Source organism: Fukomys damarensis, unplaced genomic scaffold, assembly GCF_012274545.1.
Source record: "Fukomys damarensis isolate Sample0158 unplaced genomic scaffold, DMR_v1.0_HiC HiC_scaffold_11, whole genome shotgun sequence".
In the NCBI taxonomy this organism is placed as follows: domain Eukaryota; kingdom Metazoa; phylum Chordata; class Mammalia; order Rodentia; family Bathyergidae; genus Fukomys; species Fukomys damarensis.
The window spans coordinates 27215264-27227869 of record NW_022900923.1 but is presented as its reverse complement, the minus strand read 5'-3'; the positions used below and the strand labels follow the sequence as shown (position 1 = coordinate 27227869).

The 12606-nt window shown below is 39.0% G+C and overlaps 1 protein-coding gene across 1 annotated transcript in view; it reads left to right on the top strand.

Annotated features, from left to right (window-relative positions):
• The first annotated feature begins 1735 nt into the window (after window positions 1-1735).
• Niban1 (niban apoptosis regulator 1) overlaps window positions 1736-12606 on the top strand; it is an 86992-nt gene continuing 76121 nt past the window's right edge. Inside the window, exons 1-4 of the mRNA XM_010631734.2 lie at window positions 1736-1804; window positions 6900-7030; window positions 10890-11021; window positions 12391-12505. The gene's annotated coding sequence lies outside the window, so the exon portion shown is untranslated. The remainder of the gene's footprint in view (window positions 1805-6899; window positions 7031-10889; window positions 11022-12390; window positions 12506-12606) is intronic.

The window sequence follows — 12606 nt, the reverse complement described above, 5'->3', positions numbered from 1 at the left end:
TTTTAAACTTTTTAAAATTTGGGTAATTCTTGAGAAAAGAAACAGTAGTAAGTATTGTAATTTATTTTATAATTATTAAAATATTTTATTTTTAGGGAAATTTGTTTTATTTCCCCAAATGAATCTTCACCAGAGTGCAGTTTTTAAGAAATTGTGCTGAAGGGCTGGGGATTTAGCTCAGTGGTGTCATGCCTGCCTCACAAATGCAAGGTCCTCAGTTTGATCCCCAGTACCTGCCCCCCAAAAAAGAAATTGTGCTGAAGGCTTGGCTAATCTGCTCTTATAGGTGGGATTGCCTCAATTCACAGCCAATAGCCACCTTGTTAAAATAATTTAAATTTTTTGGTTGTTTTTTTCCCCCATAATAAAAATAGAAATGTAATAATTGAAAAATCATGATTTCTTTGATAACATCATAGGAAAAACTAAAGACGAAATGTTAAGTAAATAAAACTAGGTAAAAAATACAATAATCTTAAGTACTTAAAAATATCAGAAGGAAATATAGGAAAAATAGTTTTGGATTTCTTACATATTGTGTGTATGAGCACTTTTGGAAGGTTATTGAAATATGGAGGAGTCTGTGTTGGTTGGAGAAGCTTTTAGTATATATCATAGTGTAACACTGGAAACAATGGAGAACTAAGGATAAGCTAGTATAAATAATATGTTTAATGAAAGACTTGATAAACAGTAGAATTGAGTTGAACTGCTGTAGGACTGGAGTCTGGTTTTAAAAGAATCTCCTAGAATGAGAAAATGTACAAATTTTGGTTCTTGAGATTTCATGTAGGTTATTTTTTTGAGGGGGGTATCAGGGATTGAACCCAGGACCTTGTGTTTGCCAGGCAGGCACTGTGCCGCTGAACTATATCCTGGCCTCATGTAGATTTTAACTATATGTATCTATATATATCTATAGGTATCTATACTTCTCATGTTTCGAGAGTGGTCAGGAAGGGATTTTGTTTGTTTGTAAATAATTTTCCATAAATATTTTCGTGGACAAAACTTATTAAAAAGCTTAAATGAAATTAACCTATGAGAATACTTACTTGGCAGGGGAGATACCATGATCATAAAGGTGGTTTTGCTAGGGCTAGGCTTTTTTTTTTTTTGGTACCAGGAACCAAACTCAGGTCCTTGTGCTTGCAAGCCTGTCGGCGGAACCACTGAGCTAAATTCCCGGCGTTTCCAGGGCTAGGCTTATCCATTGCACTCTGGGTGTGCTGACCCTTTCAGAAATCCTGCCACACTGGTTGTTTTGGCTTCCACTATATGAAGACAAAGAAGAAGCTCTTCAGACTTTCAGTTATCTGTGTGACCTGATTGAGAGTAATCACCCAATTGTTCTTGGCCCAGACAATACCAATCTGCCCAAAATATTCAGTATAATCATAGAAGGAGAAATGCATGAGGCCATTAAACATGAAGAACCTTGTGCCACCCACCAGAAAACTAACTCCAAATAAGCATTTACCTTTTAAAAAAGAGGAGAAATTAAGCTACGAGAGTCTGATTTTTGTAAACAAATGTGTGTTGATCTTTGAGAATATATATTTTTAATAATGACTATTCAAGCTGAAAACTGTACCTATTTCCTTTTCTGGGAACATTGGCACTGATTTTATTATTACTATGCATTGTAATTTCCTTTAGTTTTGAAAAGTTACTCAGCTATTCTTTCACTCATTCAACAAATATTTGCTGATTATATAAGCACAGTATCCTTGGAGCAGAGCTGAGCCATATTTAAACAGCTGCAGCAAAAGTAGTACAGAATTTTGTGAGAATGCAAAAGAAGGTAAGATTGTTTGCAGCTGGGGCGATCCAAAAAGGCTTGTTTGGGGAGTTGGGATTGCCCTCTGTGCTTGAGGAGTCTGAATGTGACTGGTAGGGCAATAAGGAGAAATGAGAAGAGGGAAGGCTGGTTAGGCATAGAGATCCAAAGGAACAAGAAGATTCAGTTTGAGAAGAAGAGCTGGGAAATAGTGTCCTTTGGTGCTAGGTGGAGGACTTACTAGTCTACCCGATGGGGAACTGCTAAGGGTTTTTTTTTATGAATATACTTCTGTAGCCTGGCAGCAATGTGTTGAATAAAACTTGGCAAGACATGATCCTTAGGCCTGTGCCTGTATGGCAAGTGAGGTTTACTCCCCCTTATGACTTTCAACAGTTCCCTAGCTGCATCAGTGCCATGACTTGGTTCTGAAGGATGGTTTCCCACTGTAACACCTGGCCCTTGGAAATTTGTACCTTTGTCATCTTGAGCGAGATGTAGGTGGCCAGCTGAGTTTTGGCCTCTCCTGTTTTGCCCATTAGCCCCTGATGCTGGCCCTTCTCAGAATCTTTGTTCCAGGAATCAAGCTTGGCTTCTTTCCCACAGTCATCCAGGATGTGTGTATCAGTCCTTGTATTCCATCTTCCACTGTGTTTTTGGCTTTTTTGTTCCTGATTCAGAGCGAGATCTAGTTAAAAATTTTCACCTTGCCATGATGCTGATGTAGGGCAGGTTAAGAGATTTTTACGGTTGCTTTGTGTTATGATGGAAGGTATAGTGGTTGAGATGGGTTCAGGAAATGTTACCGAAAGAGAAATGACAGGATCTGATGATTGAATAGAAGAGTGGAGGAGAGGTAAAAGTGCTGAATTTTTGAACCTGTATGTATGAAAAGGGCTTTCAAAGGATCAGCAGGTGCTTTTCTTTTTTTTTTTCATTGAGTTTATTGATATTTTTTAGGTATGTAATACAGTTACATTCATCACTGAGATCTTGTACCTTTACATGATAGATCTTGGTTCTCATGTTTTCCCATACCCCTGCCCTCCCTTCACTCCCTCCACCCTTCCCTATTTACAAAGACTTTTTTCCCATTTTTTCCTTTTCTCATATTTTTTTTCTTGTCCCTTATTTCCTTTCCCCTACCCTTTCCATTTCCCCTACACCTTTAGCTCTTTTCTTCCTATTTTATATTATCAGTTATACATTTGGCTCTTATTTACACTTTTAGTTTTTCACACCAGAGAAACTTCGGTGTTTACATGTGTATCCTATGTATTTTACTTAAGAGTATAGCCTCAATATGCATTACTGTGAATGACTGTAGTTTCTCATTCTTTATGGCTGAGTAGTACTCCATATTATAGAAAAGCTACATCTTCTTTATCCAGTCTCCAATTGATAGGCAATTGGGCTGTTTCCAAGTTTTAGCTATTACAAACTGTGCTGCTATAAACATAGGTGCACATATATAACTGTGTATGATTCTTTTAATTCTTTTGGAAAGATACCTAGCAGAGGTATAGCTGGGTCAAATGGAACCTCTAATCCTAGTTCTTTGAGGTATCTCCATATTGATTTCCACAGTGGTTGAACAAGTCCAGCAGGTACTTATTTTTACAAAGTGAAGTGCAGCTAAGTTTTGTGGGTAGAGCTGTTGAAGGGAGTTTTTTGAGTTTAGTTAGGGTTACTCTGATGGGTTCACAAACAGCCTGGTCACATGAATTGTACTAACACAGTGTCCTGCACATGTAATAGTTGAGTAGATTTGAAGAAATATGCCTGTGTCAAAAGTGTTCATAGATCAAAATGCATAAGAAGCCTTTCCATTTGTCAATTCTTTATGGTATCTAGTAACGTCCTTCTCAAGGAAGACCTGGCACTGTGTTTTACAAACAATTTAGGAAAGAGAACATCATACTTAATTTTGGGGAAATTCAATATTCATGAATCTTGAAAACCATGGAAAACAATCTTGTTTCTGCTGAGTTTATGTGTCCCCTATGAGCTGATCTGCCAATTTAAATATTTCACTGTAGAATATTAAATGATAGTCAAAATTCATTGATCAACTAACATGTGCTCAGGCACTATTCTTGATGTTCTTTTACATGTGAAATATTTTATTTACTCCTCACAAAACCCTCTCATATGCGTATCTTCCCTAGGTTGCAATTGAGAAAGTTGACACTCGGAGAGGCTCAATATAATACAGCTATGAACTCATGATTTTTTGTTCTTAGCTCATTAGTACCAATTCTTTAGTTAATTTTAATTCAGGGATGCACTGAGGGCTTCTTGTGCTGAAACATCTGTGAAGATGGCAGTTATATTTGCTTTGAGCCTACCAGGGTAGGTGGCTATTCTGTATGGAGCAGATTAGGATGTTTTCAGTTCAAGAGGAATGGTAGACAACTTGCTTTTCTAGTTGATTCCTTTGCTCAGCTTGAGTATTGTCTCTTAGAACTCGACTGGGGGATTCCATTATCAGCCCTATGATCGTGCTTTTAATTACTGTCAATTTTAGAACACTTCTATATGCCAGCTGCAGTACTGAGCACTTTACTGTATTGTTTTATGTAATTGTTACAATATCACTATGCTGTTGCTTCTGTTATATTCACTTTATATATAAAAGGAAGAAAAAGTAACCCTCATGAAGTCCCACAAGTGGTCAAGTAGGAGAGATGGGTCTGAAGCCATGTTTATTTGACTCTAAAGTCCTTTTTTCTGGGTTCAGGTAGATTTAATGTAAAATCCAAATGCAATGGAAAATAGCTTTACCTTCTTTTCTTCCTAGAACTCATGATGTTATTAGTTATTTTAGTCACAGTTTGAACTGGCCCTGAGGTTAATTACAGTACCCAAGAAAGCTGTGATCCTTTCTTTATAAGTGCTACCTCTCCAACGATGGACTAATGGCACTAATACAGATATTCAAACCACAGAAACTTTTTCCTCATATGTTGGAAGGTAATGGGGTACCAGAACACCTCTGTAGAAGCAGGGTGTTGCTGGGAGAGGCGTGGTGATGCGGCAGATTAGCTTTCAGAGCTCTGCAGAGTTCATCCTACAATGACAGCCACCTTCTTTCATTTGAATCCAAGTGCTTGCAAGAGCACAAAAACTAGCATCAGCAATTAACAGGCTGCTCTATTGATCATACAAACAGTGATTATTTGGAGCTAAAGGTCACATTTTGTTATTAATCATTTATGTGTTTTATACTCTTTTTTGTTTTTAATACTCATTTTTGTTTTGGGAATTCTCAAATATATACCACTCTTTTGTAAGAAAATTACAGACAAGGATACAGAACTTTACTACTTATGCAATGTAATAAAATTAATAAATTAATAACTAATCTGATGGGTATATTAAGGCATTATGGAAATGATGATTAATTTTAATACTATAAACTCACAGAACAAGCAAAAGCATGCCTAGTTCAAACTGTAGAGGGTTTTATTTACATGTCTACGAAGTCTATTATTATTGTGTCTCCAAGGACCTTACAAGTAATAATTACTAAAGCCCATAAATATGACCAGGAAATGTCTTTTAATTAAGGGAATATTAAAGATTTCCCCTTTATCTCATATATATCATAAGACTGAAATACCTGAGCAAAAGTAGGATTCTCTGTCTATAGAAGGCATTCATCATAAACTTCGGGTATTTTTGGATTTGGTTTCATAAGCATAAACAGGAAGCTATGGATTCAATGTTCTTGTTATCGAGCATCTCAGTATACATGGTTACAATTCTTCACTTATTTCTCAAAGTTTTACATTCATAATAGGTCAAAAAATCCTGTTATATTTTAGTGTTTTCTGTTGACTGAAATGTCAAATTTGAAAAACAAAAATTGTGCCAGATTCACATGAAGTATTTAAAAATATTTTGGAATGTTATGTCTGGTTTATTTTTCCTCAAGCTAATCCTACTTCATGTGCTCAACTGCTTGTCAACATTGACATTGAAACTTACATTTATTTCTGTATCGTGTGTCAAGTACTTGAAATGTTGGGAAGATTTCTAATCTGCTTTAGAAATGCTCTTTGCCCTTTCTCCAGCCTTCATTTATCGATTGATTGATTGAAACTGGGTATCGAACTCAGGTCCTTGTGCTAGCGAGGCAGGTGGCGGAACCACTGAGCTAAATTCCCAGCCGTTTCCAGCATTTATTCAAATCCCATACTCCTCAAACCTAAGCAGGGGTTTCCAGGGCCCAACTCTTGCTCTCCCTCCAGCTCCAGGTCTCACGCTTACCTGACTGGTGGATACTCGGTTTAGTTCGTGTCTCGTGTGAGAGGCTACGTTATAGTTGCTGGTCACTGTTGTGTGCACCTCCACGACTATACTTCACGTCACATGGATTTGATGGCAAGTGTGGACCAGTGAGCATCTCCCCTCACAGTCAGGGATGCTGGGCCTGGAGGACTGAGTGACTCAGCTGAGGTCAGATAGCTGCTTTCCATTTCACAAATAGAGATGGAATTTCAACCCAGGTCTCCATAGTGTTCTCCAGAGTTTCCCTTCTACCTCACTGAAATTATGTCATCACGAAAGTCTTTAAACCCGAAGTGCAGGAGCACAACCAGAGGAAACTGTTAGCTTTCTCCAGGACAGTGGGTCACCTACTAGAGAGAGAGCCTCGGGGATGTAAAGAAGCACAAAGGCCTGTGCATGTGGAGTGTAAAGGGTAGGCCCTGGGATTATTGTTGTGTGGGTTGAATGTCTGGCCATAGAGGAGAATAATGAGCAAACTGAAGTGGAGAGGGGCGAGGTAGACTAATCTTAAAAGGACTGGAAGAGTGGGTGCATTTACGGCCATGGCAATAAATAGTACAATGTACAATGAAGAAAAATCTTTTTGGCTACTGGAGGATGGTCCCCAGGGTGCCTCAAGTCTCCTAGGATATTTCCAGGAGGGAAGGAGAGGTCCAATCATGTGCGGCAAGTGACAAGTTCTTGGGGAACACGGGCTGATAACAAATGTCTGGGAACCAGTGGAGTTGCGGAGATGGGAGAGATGTTTATAGAATTTTATAGATGAGATGTCTCTTCTGTGAGATGTGCTACATTTCAGAATTCTAATTTTTTTATATTTTTCCAGGGAAAACTGAAGCTGCTATTAAAAACTTCAGTCCATACTACAGTCGGCAGTACTCAGTGGCTTTCTGCAACCATGTACGCAGTGAAGTAGAGCAACAAAGAGATCCAACATCACAATTTTTGAAGACCAAGGTAACAGTGGACATTTGGTTCATGTATTTCTCCTGTGGAAGAAGTCTTTGTAGTTCATAATATCTCAGGAATAGTCCAGCCGGGCATGGTGGCGCACACCTGTAATCCTAGCACTCAGGAGGCTGAGGCAGGAGGATCGCTGTGAGTTCGAGACCAGCCTGGGCTACATAGTGAGTTCCATGTCAGTTTCAACGATATAGTGAAAAAAAAAAAGTCCAAATATCTCAGAAATAAACAGTTATTTGGGTGGCATTTGAAAAATCTGCTCTGTCATAATTTCATGCTCAAAAATTTCTATTTGCCTAGAAGTTAGAATATATGTTATTCCTTAAGGCTGGTGCAATCCATTATAAGAAGAAAACTGGCATTATTCTAATTCAGTTGTTTTTTTTTTCCTCATTGATGCTGTGCTAGCAGGATATTTACATTGTTGTAGTGAAGTTTAGCTTTTTTAAAAAGTCAATTTTGGTGCTTTGTGCTATGTACTTTTTTCTTTTCTGGATGACGTCTTGTTCTGATTGCCTGGGCTGCTCTCTCACCTCAGCCTCCTGAATAGCTGGAAGTATGGGACTATAGACTCTTGCCACTATACCCAGCTACTATGGGCACTTTTATTTTGGTCATCAATCAATATGATGTTCCCTTTTAATCTATTAATTCATTCTTACTTCTTCGCTCTGTTAGAATAACTAACCGTAACAAATATTTAGTGCCTTTTAGGTATCAGGTTTTATTTCAAGACCGGAGACATAAGATAAGTCATCTACCTTCCTGGAATCCATATTCAAACATAGTAGATAGACAGTTAACAGCATCTGGTACTCATCTAATGAATATCAGATGGTGTCAGTAATAGTGAGTGCTACAAACAAAAGTAAAGCAGTGGGCTGGGCATTTAGTTCAGTGGCACTGTGCCTGCGTGGCAAGTGCAAGGTCCTGAGTTCGATCCCTGGTACCGAGAAGGGGAGAGAAACAAAAGTAAAGCAAGAGTCTTATTTGGAGAAGCGGGCTGGGGAAGGAAGCCCTCTGTAGAGACAGTACCCGAAATGACTGGAATGAAACGGGAGTAGGCTGCGCAGCATTTGTGTGAAGAGTATTCCATGCAGATGGGGCAGCAAGTGCAAAGGCCCTGTGGCTCAATATAGGAAGGTCAGTCTACTGCCAGCTCTGTGAGCAAGGGAGAGCAGGAACAGTGACTGCAGGCAGACAGGCAGAGAACAGATCCTGTAGATCTGTAGGCCATGGCAAGTGTTTTGATTTTAAGTGTGATGGGAAGTCTCTTTGGAAGGAACTGAATACAGAGTGACATATAGTTTTAAGTGATCTTTCTGGCCTCTCTTTAGAGAAAAGACTGTGGGTGGGAAGTGCTTGGCAACTGGCAAAGAAAATATTCCATCAATCTAAGAGAAGGGTGATGGTGAATTGGACTAGGGTGATAGTGGGGGTAGTGGTTGTGAGTAGTATTTATGATCTACAGAGCTATAGCATTTGCTGTGAGATAAGAAAAGGAGCGAAATCAGTGATGGTTTCTTAATTTTTAAGCTGAGTAAATAAGTGGATGGAATTGCATTTTAGTTAGGAAGTAGAATCAGAGGTAAAAAAGAATCATGAGTTTAATGTTGCCATGTTAACGTTTGCAATAGTTATTCAACATATAACTGTGGAAATACTGAATAGGTGGTTGAGTGTTGTATTTGTCAGCATTCAGTTGCTGGGACAAAATTCCTGACATATTCAACTTAAAGGGGAAAAGGTTTACTGTGGCTCATGGTTTTAGAGGTTTCAGTCCATGGCAGAAGAAACATCATGGCAGAGGAAAGCTGTCCACAATCTGGCAGCCAGGAAGCAGAGAGAATGAGAAAGAGCCAGAAAGTGGGGAAGGGACTTATGACCAAGAATATACCCTTTCAGGTTACTTTCAAGTAAACTACTTCCTCCACCAGGCCCCACTTCCTAACAGCACACCCAGCTAGAGCTCATAACTGGATCGATCCCCTGAGGAGTAGAGCACCCCCATGAACACAGAGTTCACCACTGAACATGTGAGCCTTTGGGAGACTGAGGCTGCAGAATGAAAGTTTAGGAATATGACCTTATGCTCAGAATTAAAGCCATGTGGCATTCCCGAAGGAGGAATGTATCAGACAAAAGAAGCAGTGTACTGGCTCCCCCAACCTTTGGAGATCAGAAAGAAGGGCCCAGCCAAATGGACTAAGGATCAGCCTGTGGAGTAGGAGAAAAATCAGGCAAGTGTAATGTATCAGAAGGCAAGGAAAGAAGGGGCTTCCAAAAGGAATGAGTGATCAGTGAGTCTAACTCTTCTCACAGATTAACTGGTAGATTCAGTAGCGTGGGTATGCAGGAAAATCTATTATCCCTATTTAAGAGTGACTCAAATTTTAGAGAGCTTGTTAAAAATGCAGATTCTGATACATTCCCTTAGAGATTCTGATAGAGTAAATCTAGGGTGAAGCCACATTTTTAACTTTGATTTAAGTGGTCTAAGTTTGAGAAAAGCTGCACATAAGAACTATAAAGTTCAGTTTATACCATGGTTTCAGCCTCATTTAGAGAGCAGTGAGGTCCTTTCTCCTTTTCTAATGAGGTCAGATAGGAGATTGTCTGGTTATCTGTCAGGACAGACTTTAAGCACTGAAATTAGGAAGGGAATTTATTCATCCCTCAGACAATTCTCAAAAGGAATAGGCTTATATATATATCTTCTCTGTATGGTTCATGGACATTTTTGGCCTGAACACAGAGAGGTAAGTTTCCGAAGGCACTATGTTTTTTTAGTTTGGGGGAAATATGTGTAAATTCAGTGACATGGATAAGAGACCCATTCCTATATTTTGAAATAATGTGGGAATTGCACAATGAAGTAAGATGTAAATTATCCTCACATAGTAAACTCTGTGAAGACCTAACTAGAAATCCAATGGAAATTTTCCTACAGCACATGTAACAAAGTTACTGAGAGGTGCTCAGCCTTTTCAATAAGAGAGGTAGAAATGATGTTTACTGGCTTGATGCCTCCTTGTTCCTTTTTGGGTTTTTTTTTGGTACTGGGGATTGTATTTGGGACCTTGCTCTTGCAAGGCAGGCAGTGGAACCACTGAGCTAAATCCCTGGCCCTAATGTCTCCTTGTTCTTTTTTTTTTTTGGTTTTTTTGAGACAGGGTCTCACTGTGTAGTTCAGACTGCTCTGGAGCTCACTGTGTAGCCCAGGTTGGTCTTGAACTCACAGCGATCCTCCTGCCTCAGCCTCCTGAGTGCTGGGATTACAGGTGTGTGCCACCACGTCCAGCTTCCTCCTTGTTCTTTAACCACATGTGGTTTCCTTGAGGAACATGTGGATGAGTGAAGTGTTAATCACCTAAATCTCAGTGGTTTTGGGGAAAACTTTTGAACCTTGACTCTTGAAGTATGCCTGATGGTGTGCTAAAGAGGGGAACAGCCCGTCAATGATATGCTTTTCCGAATTGACTCTGGGGTATGCCAGGGAGTTGGGTAGCTGTGCACAGCTTATGTTGTACTGCCTCTCTCCTTCTTTGCCACAGTTTACCCAGCATTTATTAAGTGCCACATGTAAACAAAGCACAAACTTTGTTACTATAATCTTTTCTACTGTATGCTTCTGTACCGAGGATATAATAGAGGAAAATGAAAATAATAAAAATACAAATACTTGTATTTGGTCAAGGGAGTTGGAAGGGGAAATGATGGAGGAGAAGAGGAAGCAACAGTTCCATCAGGATCTCTGCGCAGTATACTTTGCTGAAGTATTCCTTGAAATAATGAATAACTTAGTGGTAACGAGGCATTTGTCTCCAGCTGATAATTGTTTTGTCTTCTTTAGGCCCCACTGGAACCTGGAACTGTGTTATATGAAGCAGAGCTCTCACAGTTTGCAGAAGACATAAAGAAATGGAAGGACAGATATGTTGTGGTTAAAAATGATTTTTCTGTGGAAAGCTATGAGAACAAAGAGGTAAGACGTGTCCATGCTACCAGCGGTTCTCTTAATAAATGAATTCACTGGGGTGATTGGCACGTCCTCTCCTTTGCCGTTGATTGATTCAGTAAGCCCTCGCTCATTTTCAGTGAACAGATATGTTTTTGAAATATCTGTTCTATTTCTGATAGCAGTTGATCAGACAAATGCTTGCCATCTACTGGACAAGATTAGAATAAATGATGGCAGGTGAGTGAAAATAGAAGGTGATGCTGACTGATTTGTGTTTGGGTAAGGAGCCTTGCCTATGATCATTTAGCCCCTAGATCTTTCCTTTTCTCTTGACTCTGAGTTCTGTGGTAGTCAGGATAAATTTGTGGAGTAGTCTGAGCCATCCCTCTGATGCTAAATCACTAAGAGGAGCCTTTGGGCTGACAGGCCATGGATTTCCTTCTCATTTCTGATGGAAATTTGGAATGAAATACAGTGAAAATTTGTTTCATAGTCTGTTGGACAAGGTTCAAGGTCTCTCTGGGATAAATTTACTCTTTTCAACATAGAATGACTATATTAGGTTTTCTGTGCTTGACTATATTAGGCTTTTGTTCACAGATAATTTGTACCCAGAAACAGATTATCAATACAGTACAAGATAATGGTAGTGGTTAACAACTTTACATTCTCTGTTGTCCTTTACAATGTATTTTCAGGGAAGCTTGAGGAGAGGCAGTGTTGTATAATGGTGACTACCATGGGCTTTGCATTTCATCGCTGCCAGTGGCTATCCTTTCCAAAGTTATAAATCTCATTGAGGCTCCATTTTCTCATCTATAAAATGGTGTGATCTTTTGTCATGGTGCTGCTGTGCGAATTCAGTAAATGAGTACATTGACACACTTAGTGTAAGTCCTGCCGGTGTTAAGTCCAGTATAGAGCAGTTGTTGATATAGTACTTTTAATTGGGAGGAAACATTCACGAAGACCGTTGTTGGATTCATCAAGCTTTCTATTATGTTTGACACTAACTGAATATTCCTCGTTAATCAAATCTTAGCAATTTTTTTTTTCCTCTCCATTTTTAAAAAAACTTGTTCTCTCAATTTGCAACTTAGGCTTTGTATCACTTTCTTTCTTTGCTCATTATTTTCAACAAATTGTTCAGGTTGTGAATTTAATAATAGCCAAATATTTTTAAAACTCACTAGGATATTTAAAACAAAAGTCTATGTAGTCAAGTAGCATTCATACGACAGTTATTTTTTTAATAAATGACTAACAGTGACATAGTGTGTGGGATTTCTGCCTCTGGGTATACACATTTGGTCTATACAACTATTTTTAATCTTTCTGATATTTTCCAAAAATCCAAATGGGAACAATTTTCATTTCTGCATTTTCTTCCCAGGCCTATCAAAAAGGAGCTGCTCCTAAAAGCCGAATTCTTCCAGCTGGCGGCAAGGTGCTAACCTCAGAAGATGAATATAATCTATTATCTGACAAGCATTTCCCAGATCCCATTGGTGAGTTGCTGAGCAACCTCTTCCAAGGCAAAAATTCCTAAACTTGCTTTATTTATCTAGACCAATGGTTTTCAGTGGGGGAGAGAGATTTCTCCTCCCAG